Source organism: Misgurnus anguillicaudatus, chromosome 14 (genome assembly GCF_027580225.2).
Source record: "Misgurnus anguillicaudatus chromosome 14, ASM2758022v2, whole genome shotgun sequence".
Lineage (NCBI taxonomy): Eukaryota > Metazoa > Chordata > Actinopteri > Cypriniformes > Cobitidae > Misgurnus > Misgurnus anguillicaudatus.
This window is the reverse complement of record NC_073350.2, coordinates 7393854-7407483: the sequence shown is the minus strand read 5'-3', so window position 1 is coordinate 7407483 and position 13630 is coordinate 7393854. Positions and strand designations below refer to the sequence as shown.

The 13630-nt window shown below is 41.4% G+C and overlaps 4 non-coding genes across 4 annotated transcripts; all 4 read left to right on the top strand.

The window, feature by feature from the left end:
* The first annotated feature begins 1161 nt into the window (after positions 1–1161).
* On the top strand, positions 1162–1375 carry LOC141369592 (small nucleolar RNA U3). Its single transcript, XR_012373389.1, has one exon. It is a non-coding gene; the product is annotated as a small nucleolar RNA U3 (small nucleolar RNA).
* Positions 1376–2256: 881 nt separating this feature from the next.
* LOC141369595 (small nucleolar RNA U3) lies at positions 2257–2470 on the top strand. Its single transcript, XR_012373392.1, has one exon. It is a non-coding gene; the product is annotated as a small nucleolar RNA U3 (small nucleolar RNA).
* A 7451-nt stretch (positions 2471–9921) lies between these two features.
* Positions 9922–10135, top strand: LOC141369614 (small nucleolar RNA U3). The gene has a single exon (XR_012373410.1). It is a non-coding gene; the product is annotated as a small nucleolar RNA U3 (small nucleolar RNA).
* A 1312-nt stretch (positions 10136–11447) lies between these two features.
* LOC141369620 (small nucleolar RNA U3) lies at positions 11448–11658 on the top strand. Its single transcript, XR_012373415.1, has one exon. It is a non-coding gene; the product is annotated as a small nucleolar RNA U3 (small nucleolar RNA).
* The last annotated feature ends 1972 nt before the right edge of the window (positions 11659–13630 follow it).

Below are 13630 nucleotides of genomic sequence, written 5' to 3'. Positions count from 1 at the left end.
ACAAAGATACTGAAGTGAACTGTTTCCAGTGCGCATACGTGCACAAACTCAAAGCTCACGCACTGAAAAGCGCGTTCAAAGATCACGGAACATAAGTTCTTTGGGCTTGACAGGAGATATACGCACAAATTATCTTGTAATACCTGTACGGAACGGATGTCTTCCGGCATTTCCACAGAGAGTATTGCAACATCTTCCGATTCCGAGCAAGCCATGGTGACGCCGAAAAGGGTAAGGAACAAAATTCTATCAATCACATGAGTACTGGCTCAATCTACAATCTGCTTTGCAAATGTCTGTGCGACGGACTCGGTGAAAATGTCTGTGCGACAGACTCGGTGAAATTGTCTGTGCGACAGAGTAGCTACAGAGCGTCTGATTGACTGCTTAAATACTGTTGATTAAAGCAGGTGAGAGTGATTAAGCAGCTGAGCGTCAGCTGGAGTAGTTAGCGATCAGTGATCTGCCTGAACTACGCATGAATTCCATCCGGTCACTCAAGCTATATTTACTCCTTTTAACCTGCTTTTAAAAGCACCACATTTTATTTTGTGCCACCATATTTGATCATATAACTACTTGTTTTAAATGAGGAAAACGTCGATGTGTTTGGTCATTTCTAACTTCCTCTCTGTTTGGTACCATTGGATGAACTGGGCTAAGCTAAGTGCTACCAAAGTCTCGTCGCGCGCCACAGTGCTTAAGTGCACGCACTAAGATATGATAATATGACAAAACGATGGAGTATCCCTTTAAGGACCTTTGGCGACTGCAACAAGCTCCGATATGATGTCCATCCAAGAATTTTGTAGCAGACCATGAAAATCTGTATGTGACAGCAAAATGCCCCAAAATCCAATCTGCAACCAGTCACAACCTGCAGGCCATGAGACTCAAACCTGCAACTCTCGGTTTACAAGCCCAACTCTCTTACAACTAGGCTACGACTGCCCCTGCCTTCGTTGTATCCCTAATACTATAAGTAATGCATTGTTATTAACAGATTAACACCCATTCATTAACTACAGTCCATGCTAAAAAGTTTTATAGTTATTGTGTTTTTGCGCATTTGATCCTTCTCAGAATCATAAAGCCACAACTTACCATCATTAAGATTCATCGTCTCTATGAAGGTGTGTTCAGTAAGCGCCATGAGATGTTAAGACTATGCTTTTAGGGGTCATTTCTATAGTTTTAAACTAGGAAATGTGTTTTGAAAGAGTTGAGTCTCTTAAACCACGATGAAGAGTGTTGATGTGTTTCTCTGAGCATGAATCAAGGAATGGTTGGTGATAGTTGTCACAGATCATTGCTATTGATGAATGTTCTTTAATCCTAATAAGCTTAAAGAAAAGAAATGCATGATCTGAGTGGTTTTGTTATTTGAGATTGGAAAGAAAGAATGTGATAAAGATTTTTTCATTTCTATAAACAAAAATTAATATGCATCTTTTTTTTCTTGTTGTCATGTGACAGTGCAGTTACTTCAACAAACATACTGATAGATTTTTGGTAGAGTACACTATTGGTGTCAGTTTTTTCACGCTCACACTACAGTAACGAAAAACATGAATCACTTTGTTGTTCAAACTGCGCAATGAGGTTTTATTCACTTTGTTGTCTTGGTTTATCTGTATGCATACTACAACACACTGCTGACGAGGTGCAGATACTACAAAACACTCCATAAAGAGGCGTTCCCGAACATCAGTGAAAACACATCTTTTGACATAAGTTCTGGAGAGAAATTTCATTGATCAGTGCATTCACACTAGATGTGGAAGAGGCGGCAGTGCGAGTGATTTACATGTTAAGTCAATGCAAAGATGCGAATAGGCATGTAGGCATCCTGCGGCGCGGTACACACGAATGGCGTGGGAAACGCGCAAGTTGAAAAATCTGAACTTTGGCAGATATTCGTCCCACGTTAACCAAACAAGAGCTTGTTCTAGTAGTGACGTGATTACAGGAAGCAAGCGAGAGGCGGCACTACAGCCCCTCCAAAGACAAGAATTTCTGTGTGAATGTTTCGAATGACTAGAATTTCAAGTGCGGCTTTCACGCGTGAATGAAGCGAGTAAACTCAAAATTATTAATAACACATTTTTGCCATCCTTTACCGCGTTTGTTGTGAACGCAGTTATAGTTTTGTGTTTCTGAGCATTTTGTCCCTCTCAGAATCATAAAGCCACAACTTACCGCCATTGAGGTTCATCGTCTCTATGAAGGTCTGTTGGGTAAGCACCATGAGATGTCAAGACTATTCTTTCAGGGATCATTTCTATAGTTTTAAACTAGGAAATGTGTTTCGAAAGAGTTGGGTCTCTTGAACCACGATGAAGAGTGTTGATGTGTTTCTCTTAGCATGAATCAAGGAATGGTTGGTGATAGTTGTCACAGGTCATTGCTATTGATGAATGTTCTTTAATCCTACTAAGCTTAAAGAAGAGAAATGCATGATCTGAGTGGGTTTGTTTATCAAGATTAAGAGATACATTGTTATGAAAATTATTTCATTTTCTTAAACAAAATCCCCAAAATTACACAGAATCGATCACAGCTGTGTAAACAATGTGGCGAGTGTTGATTGGGTGAGTCATACCAGGAAGAGTGGTATAAAAAGGAGAGTGAAGATACAGGAAGTACGTTGTTGTATTGGGAAGAACGCTGCAAGTGCATGCTGGGTTATGATACGAGTGTGGGAAAAGGCACTGTTTGGAGTTGTCTCAGAGATCTGTTGAGAGAGAGAGAGAGAGAGTCAAAATCCAACGGAGGGTGAGAAAGGAACTTACTGAAGCAAGTCGATATATTCATTGTTGTCTGTGTTTACAAGAAGGTCTGGGCGAGTCACATTGGTGGAGTTGGATGCATTGTGGATTCCCTAGAGGAAAAGGAACAAGAGGACAGATCGATTAATGATATAAAAGTCGTGAGTACCATTTAGCAACAAGCCTGTGATTTATTGACATAACCAAGGAAAAGTGTTACCTGTTCATAGCAGCCCCAACGTGTGTGTGTGTGTGTGTGTGTGTGTGACGGGTGGGTGAGCCGGAATACGTGAACTGTACTGACGCTGTGTGGTGAAGCTGCTACGATTTGGTTCGAACATCGCTCTTCGTAGCGATTCAGATCCCCCCCCCAGAGCCGGTCTAGCCAGGAGAGGAGTACGGACCCTAAATATTCACTGGAGTGTGTGCTGTGCAGCATGTGAGTGACTTATTTGATTTGAGTACAACTGAAGATTTTGCAGTGTTGTACCGTGTCCTTGTTGTCTGTACTCACCCCAGGAAGGATCAGGCCTCTGTGGAGACCAACGGGAGCTGCCGAGACGGTGGACGTCCAACCTAATAACTACGCGACACTACCCTAGCCAGCAGGAGTCCAACGGATCCATTAAGCGAGGTACTGTGGGGAACATTGTAACCAAACTTGAACACGTAACGTCAGAAGAGGTGTTGGGAGTATTAAATAATCTTGGCGGCTGTGTATACTCTGTGTGTGTGGTGGTGTACGTCGAGCACTTACCTTATTGCTAGATCTTCGCCTGTCCACAGGAGGAAGCGAAGAGGACGTGTTGGTCCGGGAAGACGGATGTGTGCTCACTGTGCCATTCTGAACCCCACCCCCGACGGGACGTTGTCTCATCGGTCACAGTTGGACGCCGATAAAAGCCCCCCCTCTCTTTGCCCGTGCACGACGCTGGAGGTGACGTATGGTTTTTACTAGGGATGTCCCGATCAGGTTTTTTTGCCCTCGAGTCCGAGTCATTTGATTTTGAGTATCTGCCGATACCGAGTCCCGATCCGATACTTCTATAATACATAAAAAAAGAATAAATACGAGCGAAAAAAACAGAACCAGGATGTTCCTTATGTCATGCCGCACGGATTGCTGTTTCTGTGTGGAGTCAAAAGAGTCTAACTCTGTGCCAGCGCATAACTACAGATGTGTTAAAAAATTATGAGAATATATATAGTATGGTTAAATTGGGATTTGTTTTGTGGGAATGCTCTGTTGGGAGAGAGGGTTCGAGGGGTAAAATGTTTAATCCTGATGACAGCAAAGCCACTGGTGTGTTTAGGATTTTATAAGTTTCAGTTTTAAAGCTGTGCCACATGTTGACCCAAACTTTAAAACCTGAACTTTAAATTATGCAAATCTATGAGTCTGACACCCTATATGCATTTGTTGCACATGTCATTATGCACAATTGATCAAACTTTGAATGAAGTTATAAGAATCAACCTCCTTGACTAATTCTAGGCATAAGATAGGCTACCCAGACTCAATTAACAAGAAAAACAACATACTGATTCAGCAATATATCTTATAAATTAGCCATAGAGATTCCATAGGCTGCTCAGCAGTTAATTATAAAATACCTATAGTTAGGTCGTAATTAATCTGTATAATCAAAATACATTATTTTATTAAACTATACAATCAGTTGTATCCAGTTATCAAGTTAACATATTGTAATGAGATGAGTGACATGGCTAGACATACTTTAATACTTTAATTCTAGACTTCTATTAAATTTTCTCGACGTGGGCACCATTCTTACCTCTCTCTCTATCTCTCATGTCATCTCTACAGTATCCTGCGTGAATGCGCGTTCTTGAGGTTCTGAGTGAGACGCGGAGCTGCGTCTGAGCACATTAGTGATGGGTCGTTCGCGAACGAGCGGCTCTAAGAGCTGATTCTTTGTAGCGAACGAGCAGAGCCGAATCTTCAGACGCAGGCAGGGAAGCCGGCTCTTCTAAGGGAGCCGAGCTAGAAGAGCCGAATCTATGAAAAGAGCCGGACTGCCATCACTAAAATGTAGAGCCAGCGCTTGAACCGAAAGAGCCGAATCAATGAAGAGAGCCGGACTGCCCATCACTAGAGCACATGGTGACAAAAACGATCAACGCGTCGTTTAAAGGGGACATATTATGAAAATCAGACTTTTTCCATGTTTAAGTGCTATAATTGTGTCCCCAGTGCTTCTATCAACCTAGAAAATGTTAAAAAGATCAACCCAATAACTTAGTTTTGGTAAACCATTTTCTGCAAGCATGTGAAAAATAGGTCATTGTAATTTGGCCCTTATTGTGATGTCAGAATAAGGTAATACCGCCCCCTTTATCTGCACTATCCAACCACAGCACAACCATTTAGTATGGAGAGAAAGAGAGAGATAAAATATTTCACAGCACAATTGAGTTTCACTTGCAACAAACCACCATCATTGTGATCAGTGGTTGCACTTCATCCGCTCATTTGCATTTTAAATGACACACCCAAAACGGCACACTTTTGCTCAGACCTATTTTAGACTTAGTTTTCATCTTTAAAAAAATCTCATAATATGTCCCCTTTAAATGAGCGGTAAAAACCCGGTTTTGTCGTGGGTTCCTTGCACGCACGAGTGTGAAGCCCATGAATGAATTTGAAAGCACGTCAATAGGCTTGTTCGAGTTCATGCGGCTCCGCAACAACCGACAGCCTGGTGACGTCAAACTACCGTGAGAGTGATCCGCGAAATCATACGGAGGAGTTTGCTTTTAAATCGCTCTCGCGGAACTTAGACGTCATCCGGCTGCTGGTTGTTGCGGCGCTGCATGAAGTCGAACAAGCCTATTCTCTTCTCATCAGTTCACACGCGTACGACCTGATTTTGCAGAGTTCGACGTGTCCCTGGGTCAACAAGGGAGGGGCTTCGAAAAAACCTTTCAACCAATCAGCATGTTCTGAGGGCAGAAAAAATATGATTGGTTAACAAAAATGACCAATCAATGTGCTCGTTACTGGTTTAAGCCCTCAACGTAGCCTTCAAGGCACCTTCTGCAGTGAAGCAGTTTGAGCTCACCGTTGGTCAGGTGAGTAGCGCAGATATGGTAAGATAGGAAAGAGACTGTTTTTGAATTCAGCTCGAAATGTTTCGAGCATTTAAGTAACGTGTTTACGCGTTCACACGTGTCCGTGGCACGACTTTCTTTTTTGTGCCAGTTTCACGTATTGGTTATTCAATTTTTTTTCCTTTTTTCAAACCATTGTTGCTTGGGATTGGGGTTAGATTTGTGGTTTTCATCAGATTTTTAAACTGTTATCGCGCGAGGATAAGGATGGGTTTGGGTTAGAATGTCATTTAAACACTGGTTTGTACATTTATCTGTCGTAAATTTTAACTGTTTTTGCTTGGAGTTGGGGTTAGAGTTGGGTTAGGGTGAGGATGTCATTGTATGTAACAGAAAGTTGTTCTAACCCCAATCCCAAGCAACAATGGTAAGAAAATAGGAAAAAAAATTGAATAACCAATACGTGAAACTGGCACGAAAAAGACAGTCGTGCCACAGACACGTGTGAACGCGTAAACACGTCACTTAAATGCTCGAAACATTTCGAGCTGAATTCAAAAACAGTCTCTTTCCTATCTTACCATATCTGCGCTACTCACCTGACCAACGGTGAGCTCAAACTGCTTCACTGCAGAAGCTGCCTTGAAGGCTACGTTGAGGGCTTAAACCAGTAACGAGCACATTGATTGGTAATTTTTGTGAACCAATCATATTTTTTCTGCCCTCAGAACATGCTGATTGGTTGAAAGGTTTTTTTCGAAGCCCCTCCCTTGTTGACCCAGGGACACGTCGAACTCTGCAAAATCAGGACGTGCTTCACACGCACCAGCGCAGCGCGTACACTGGCGCGGAGCAGGGCGAGACCTTAATGGATTTTAAACCCTGCATATGTATCCGAGTCCTGATCGGGAGGTAACGTCCGATTCCGATCGAGTCTGAAACCACGTGATCGGGGCCAATTTCCGATCACGTGATCGGATCGGGACATCCCTAGTTTTTACTATTGTTGACCCCCAGTACCCAGCTAAAGCTAAATTTATCCCACGAAGGCTCGTAGACCCAGAGAAAACCTGTAGAGATAAATCCTAGGGCAGTGAATCGATTAAAATTTTTAATCTAATTAATTACATACTCTGTGATTAATTAATCTAAATTAATCGCCTACATAATTTTTGCTGTGAAAGTATTAAATATTTCTTTTTAAATAAATCAGTGAATAATCAGCATTAGTGACATTGAAGCTCAAAAACTCTTTTATTATTACAGTATTTTCACTGTTCAAATAATGGCCATAACAATCAACAAAAATAACCTTAAGTAATATGCTAAGGAAATAGTGCTTCAGGAAGATTATTTACCAAAAGTTTAACAGTGCAATATCAATTGCAGGGCTTTTTTGTGCAATTGAACATAAACCTTAAAAAAAGAACCCGACAGGTGGATGACATCAAAGTACCGCGAGAGCATTTAGGAAGCAGTCTTCTGTTATGATTTCTCGAACTGCTCTCACAGGATTTGGATGTCATCTGCTTCTTGGTTCTTGTGGCGCCACATAAAGTGTACTCACTAGTTTAACAAACCCGTTTTATCAGCCACTGGTTAGATCAACGTAGCAGTCAAAAACGGGACGCGAGTAATCACGTACGAGAGAAATCATTTACCCACAAAATACAGGACACCTATACTGTGCTATATTTGGTTTTCTGATCCCAATCTTCATCATTCCGCTAAGCCAAGTCAATCTCCATTGGTCTTTTACACCTTTATCGATCTCCAAAACTTCGGAGCCTTCCTGCATAAGTATGTCCATGCTAGCTGAAATGAAGTTTTACCTCATCTTACGCGCTACAGCCAGAAAACCCGGAGTGGATCCGGTGCGTAGTGATTACAGAAAGCTTACAGTGGAGAGAGGAACGTGATTTTGCTCCAGTCCAGGCTTTGATCACATCCCACTTAAAAAGCTGAATACATGTCGTATTTATGAAAAGTTAATTTAATAATTTTGCAATTGACGGAAATCCGTGTAACGACGGAGAACTTTAATCCATGTGCTTTGTATGATGTGGTACTTTAGAGTGGACGAACTCTATGATATACAAATTCTTTGCTGCAGACGTTGCATACTTTATTTTTATCATCACTTCCATCAGGCCGTTTTTTATAAGTAAATGTTCCAGTCAATGATCCAGTCACCGCCAGCGCGTTCTCGTCTACCTCCTTTATTTTACAGTCAAATGGTGGCTAGAATGTATCCAGGTTCAATACGGAATAGATTAATCTGCGTTATTTTTTTTAACGCGTTATTTTTTCTCAGATTAATTAATCGAATTAATGCGTTATTTTCACAGCCCTAATAAATACTTACTCTGTATCGAGCTAAAGCTATACCCACTCTACACAGACTTGTAGACCCAGAGGAAACCTGTAGAGAGAAATACTTACCCTGTATCGAGCTAAAGCTATACCCACTCTACACAGACTCGTAGACCCAGAGGAAACCTGTAGAGAGAAATACTCACCCTGTATCAAGCTAAAGCTATACCCACTCTACACAGACTCGTAGACCCAGAGAAAACCTGTAGAGAGATACTCACCCTGTATCGAGCTAAAGCTATACCCACTCTACACAGACTCGTAGACCCAGAGAAAACCTGTAGAGAGAAATACTTACCCTGTATCGAGCTAAAGCTATACCCACTCTACACAGACTCGTAGACCCAGAGGAAACCTGTAGAGAGAAATACTCACCCTGTATCGAGCTAAAGCTATACCCACTCTACACAGACTCGTAGACCCAGAGAAAACCTGTAGAGAGAGATACTTACCTTGAACCAAGCTAAAGCTAAACCTACCCCAAGCCGACTCGTAAGCCCAGAGGAAACCTGTAGGAGAGAAATACTTACCTTGAACCAAGCTAAAGCTAAACCTACCCCACGCCGACTCGTAAGCCCAGAGGAAACCTGTAGGAGAGAAATACTTACCTTGAACCAAGCTAAAGCTAAACCTACCCCACGCCGACTCGTAAGCCCAGAGGAAACCTGTAGGAGAGAAATACTTATTTTGAACCAAGTTAAAGCTAAACTCGCCCCACGAAGACTCGTAGCTCAGAGAGACCTCTTGGAAAAGTGTGATACCTACCTGTATTAAGCGTAGTTGAGTCCAATCCACGAAGACCCCGGAACATGGGAAGGACTGGCGTATCATATGCACGCAAAATCGGAATTTGGCGTATCTATTGCACGATAATGACACTGCGTGTCATTTGTACGCTTTTTGGTGAGAATGGGCAAACTGAAACAAAACTTTAAAGACACAAATATTACGTTTAGCCTACGTGTAAAACTATATTTAAATGAAACCCGTGAATTGAAAGATCCACTAATAATCGCCTTAACTTGAGTGATGTCAATAAAGTTTCCATGATGTTAGAATTTAGAAATATTAAAAACTTAAGCAAATGACAACAAATATGTTTTCTTACCACTCGCCATTGTAGCAGTCAGAGAATTTGGCCTTTGAAAATTTAATATTTATATGCTAATGAATTAAATTAGGGGCGTTTAGAAGGCGGAGTTCTAAGAGCATTCAGCTGCGCACAATTTTAAGATCATTTGTGATTTATAAACCGCACATCTGGAAAAGAGGCGTACGCACGGTTTTTTGTGCGTAAGCTCATTTTCTCTGAATCACACTTACGATCATTTCAGAAATGGTCTTAGATGAAATGTAGGACAGTTCCTACGTCGCACTTTTATAAATAAGGCCCAAGAGCTTGATCTAGTAGTGATGTGATTACAGGAAGCAAGCGGAGTCACTACAGCCCCTCCAATGACACGAATTTCTGTGTGAATGTTTCGAATGACTAGAATTTCAAGTGCGGCTTTCACGCGTGAATGAAGCGAGTAAACTCAAAATTATTAATAGCACATTTTTGCCATCCTTTACCGCGCTTGTTGTGAACGCAGTTATAGTTTTGTGTTTCTAAGCATTTTGTCCCTCTCGGAATCATAACGCCACAACTTACCGCCATTGAGGTTCATCGTCTCTCTGAAGGTCTGTTGGGTAAGCGCCATGAGATGTCAAGACTATGCTTTCAGGGATCATTTCTATAGTTTTAAATTAGGAAATGTGTTTTGAAAGAGTTGTGTCTCTTGAACCACAATGAAGAGTGTTGATGTGTTTCATTTAGCATGAATCAAGGAATGGTTGGTGATAGTTGTCACAGATCATTGCTATTGATGAATGTTCTTTAATCCTAATAAGCTTAAAGAAGAGAAATGCATGATCTGAGTGGGTTTGTTTATTAAGATAAAGAGATACACTGTTATGAAAATTATTTCATTTTCTTAAACAAAATTACTTTTAGGAGTACTTTGAAAAATCTGCTCCCCTTCTCGCTTTCATAACGAGAGATAGAGGGAGAGTTATAGTTCTCAACGGGCCTGAAAATTACAACCCGACCCAGTCCGTGGCTTTTAAAGCCCGGACCCGATGTAATCCGACACATCAACGTGAATTATCTGTCCGAACCCGACCCGCGGCCCAACGCCGCCGACCCCCCCCTGCCTTTTTTTTCTCATACACGTAGGCTATTATCATGACCATCAGACGGAAATTCAAACCAAGCTTTAATGTTCACGCCTTTTAACAATACAAACAACTGAAGCAATAAACTTTAAATATAGGCTATATAAATATGCCTAAAAAATCACACAATAATAAATGAAAAGAACTCAAACATGTACCCAGCCAGCGGCTTCTCCTCCTGTAGCAGCAAGCAACGGTGAATTCACCTGCGGCAGGTTTACTTTTCTCCATCTCTTCTTCTCCAGGCAACAGGCGTGCACCCAGTGATAGCAATAAGCTCTGGGGCGGATCCGCTGCTGTTCCACCCCGGAGCTTATTGCTATCCCCCGCCCCTCTCTGTGATGCATGTTGCAGCAGTCAGACCAGACTTTCTTTACAGTGAACAGCAGTGATGATTAATAATTTTTTTCACGGAGCGTAAAAGATAAAGCCCGCGGTCCGACCCGACCCGACTCAGTTGCTTAAATTTTTGACCCGAACCCAGCCCGAATTCGCGGGTCCCGTCGGGTTTGCCGAGCCAGCCCAACCCGTTGAGAACTCTAGGGAGAGCGCCACAGTGCTTAAGTGCACGCACTAAGATTAATATGACAAAACGATGGAGTATCCCTTTAAGGACCTTTGGCGACTGCAACAAGCTCTGATATGATGTCCATCCAAGAGATTTGTAGCAGACCATGAAAATCTGTATGTGACAGCAGAATGCCCCAAAATCCAATCTGCAACCAGTCACAACCTGCAGGCCGTGAGACTCAAACCTGCAACTCTCGGTTTACAAGCCCAACTCTCTTACAACTAGGCTACGACTGCCCATGCCTCTGTTGTATCCCTAATACTATAAATAATGCATTGTTATTAACAGATTAACACAAATCCATTCATTAACTACAGTCCATGCTAAAAGGTTTTATAGTTTTGTGTTTTTGCGCATTTTATCCCTCTCAGAATCATAAAGCCACAACTTACCATCATTAAGGTTCATCGTCTCTATGAAGGTGTGTTCGGTAAGTGCCATGAGATGTTAAGACTATGCTTTCAGGGGTCATTTTTATAGTTTTAAACTAGGAAATGTGTTTTGAAAGAGTTGAGTATCTTAAACCACGATGAAGAGTGTTGATGTGTTTCTCTGAGCATGAATCAAGGAATGGTTGGTGATCGTTATCACAGGTCGTTGTTATTGATAAATGTTCTTTAATCCTAATAAGCTTAAAGAAAAGAAATGCACACAAGAGTGTAAGTAAATTTAAAACAATTTAATTTAATTTAAAAGAAGGTAAGTAGGGGAGGGGAAAGGGAATCTAAAACCAAACTCTCGGGCCAGAGAGTATTGAGCCTGAAGTGCTCAGACTTCGTCACGGGGATTCTTCAGGTGAGTCTTCAGAAGAATTGCTCCTGTGTAAAAAATATTTACACACTCCAATGTTTTGTAACACAATATGCCATAGGAGAGTACCTTTCGAGAGCGGTCACTCAACATTATCCTGCCATTGCGTCTTGCAATGTCTCGTTCCCATCTCTCGGGGAGCCGAGGTTACGATAGTAACCGAGACGATTTTTATGTAGTTGAGAATAGAGTCGATTGTGATAAAAGAGAAATGCAACAAAGGCAAAACTAGTCCAGTTATGTATATTAAAGCTTTTCACCTTGCAACAGCTTTAAGAAATCAATGTAAATCTATGTCGTAATCTGCTATAGTTGTCCTTCATTTCATTTTAGAGTCCCGTTAATTAAAAAACTAATAATTTAAGAGTAGGCTATAGCTGTTTTCTCGAGTTCACGGTTGCTTATACTGTAGCTGCTGGCAGGGGCGTCATGCACCAATTTTTTTAAGGGGGCACAGTGTCAACAGCTCACAGAAATTTGTGCATACACAGACATCAAACGAAATATTATAGAGCTTTCAGTCTTTTCCATGGCACTTACATTTCTATCTTAAAACCCCTGCTTTCATGGAAAAACCTCCAAAATAAAAGTGATGACTAACTTTCATATCAAATACTATTCAATCGGAATAATGACACATTTGCATCATATTTACATCTGAAACGGCATGTTTTATTTATTTAAGTCTTAATGGCTTGTTTAATTGTGTCATTATGCATTTTGCACAACAACTGCCTCATATAAAATTAATGTAATTTTAAATCCATAAAGAATATAAACAACGAAAATGACATAAGCTATAGCTACGTGATTGATTTTAATGTTCAATAATGATTTAAAAAAAATGTGTTTAGATAAAATTATTAGAGGAACGGATTTTTGCATTAAATTTTACCTCATATGTGGGCATGTGAGATTCTGCGTCGCGTGAACTCTGGCGAACTTTGGCGTTGTGCCAAGAAGATGAATCTCTACTAATATAACGTTGAGACGGTCACATTTAAAACCATACATTTTCTACACAGAGGAGGTTAACTGCACATTACCGTACTGGGGTTTGGAAGTGTTGTGAGCGTTTCTAACACGTTTTAATTCCTCAGAATTATGCAGCAGCAAGCCAGCAACAGCAGAGAGAGCTCGTGAGCGCGCCCAGACGCTGATGACGTCTGCGACTGCCCTGACTGCAGCGCCAGCTGCCGCCAGAATAAAAGTAATGTAACATGATAAAAACGGCGAAAATCTCCGAAAAGTGACAAGGATGCAGCACAGAATGTATAATATTGTGCATATTAAACAGATTAAAAGTCAAATAACAGATTAATGGACGCTTATTTGATTTTGATGTTGGATGCAAAATCCATTGGCTCAAAAAAACCAAGGGGGCACATGCCCCCTCAGTTTGAATGGGCATGACGCCTCTGGCTGCTGGTGTGTGAAACCTGTTATTCACCTTACAAATAATGCTAATAATTATAATACAAGCTTTGGTCAAGCATTGTTGACCCAGTCTTATTTAAAGCAAAAGGTAACTTTATAGAAAAGATGCATTGTTTTTGTCCCCCATTTTTAAATGTTACAATGTTATTGGTGTGTGTTTATCAGCTCAAGTATACAGTAGCCGCTTTTGCACTATCGGGCCTGTGCGAGCCAGGGCTTCAAACGGGCCTCACGGAGCCAATAGCCTCAGACCTCCAGCTGTGTAGCCAAAATCACGACGCGTTTGCATTGTCAAGCCAATAGCGCCGCAGTGCTTCAGAAAACCCCGCCCTTAATACGCCTACCTGGATGTAACATCACACAACTCCGCCTGTTTTACCGTGAG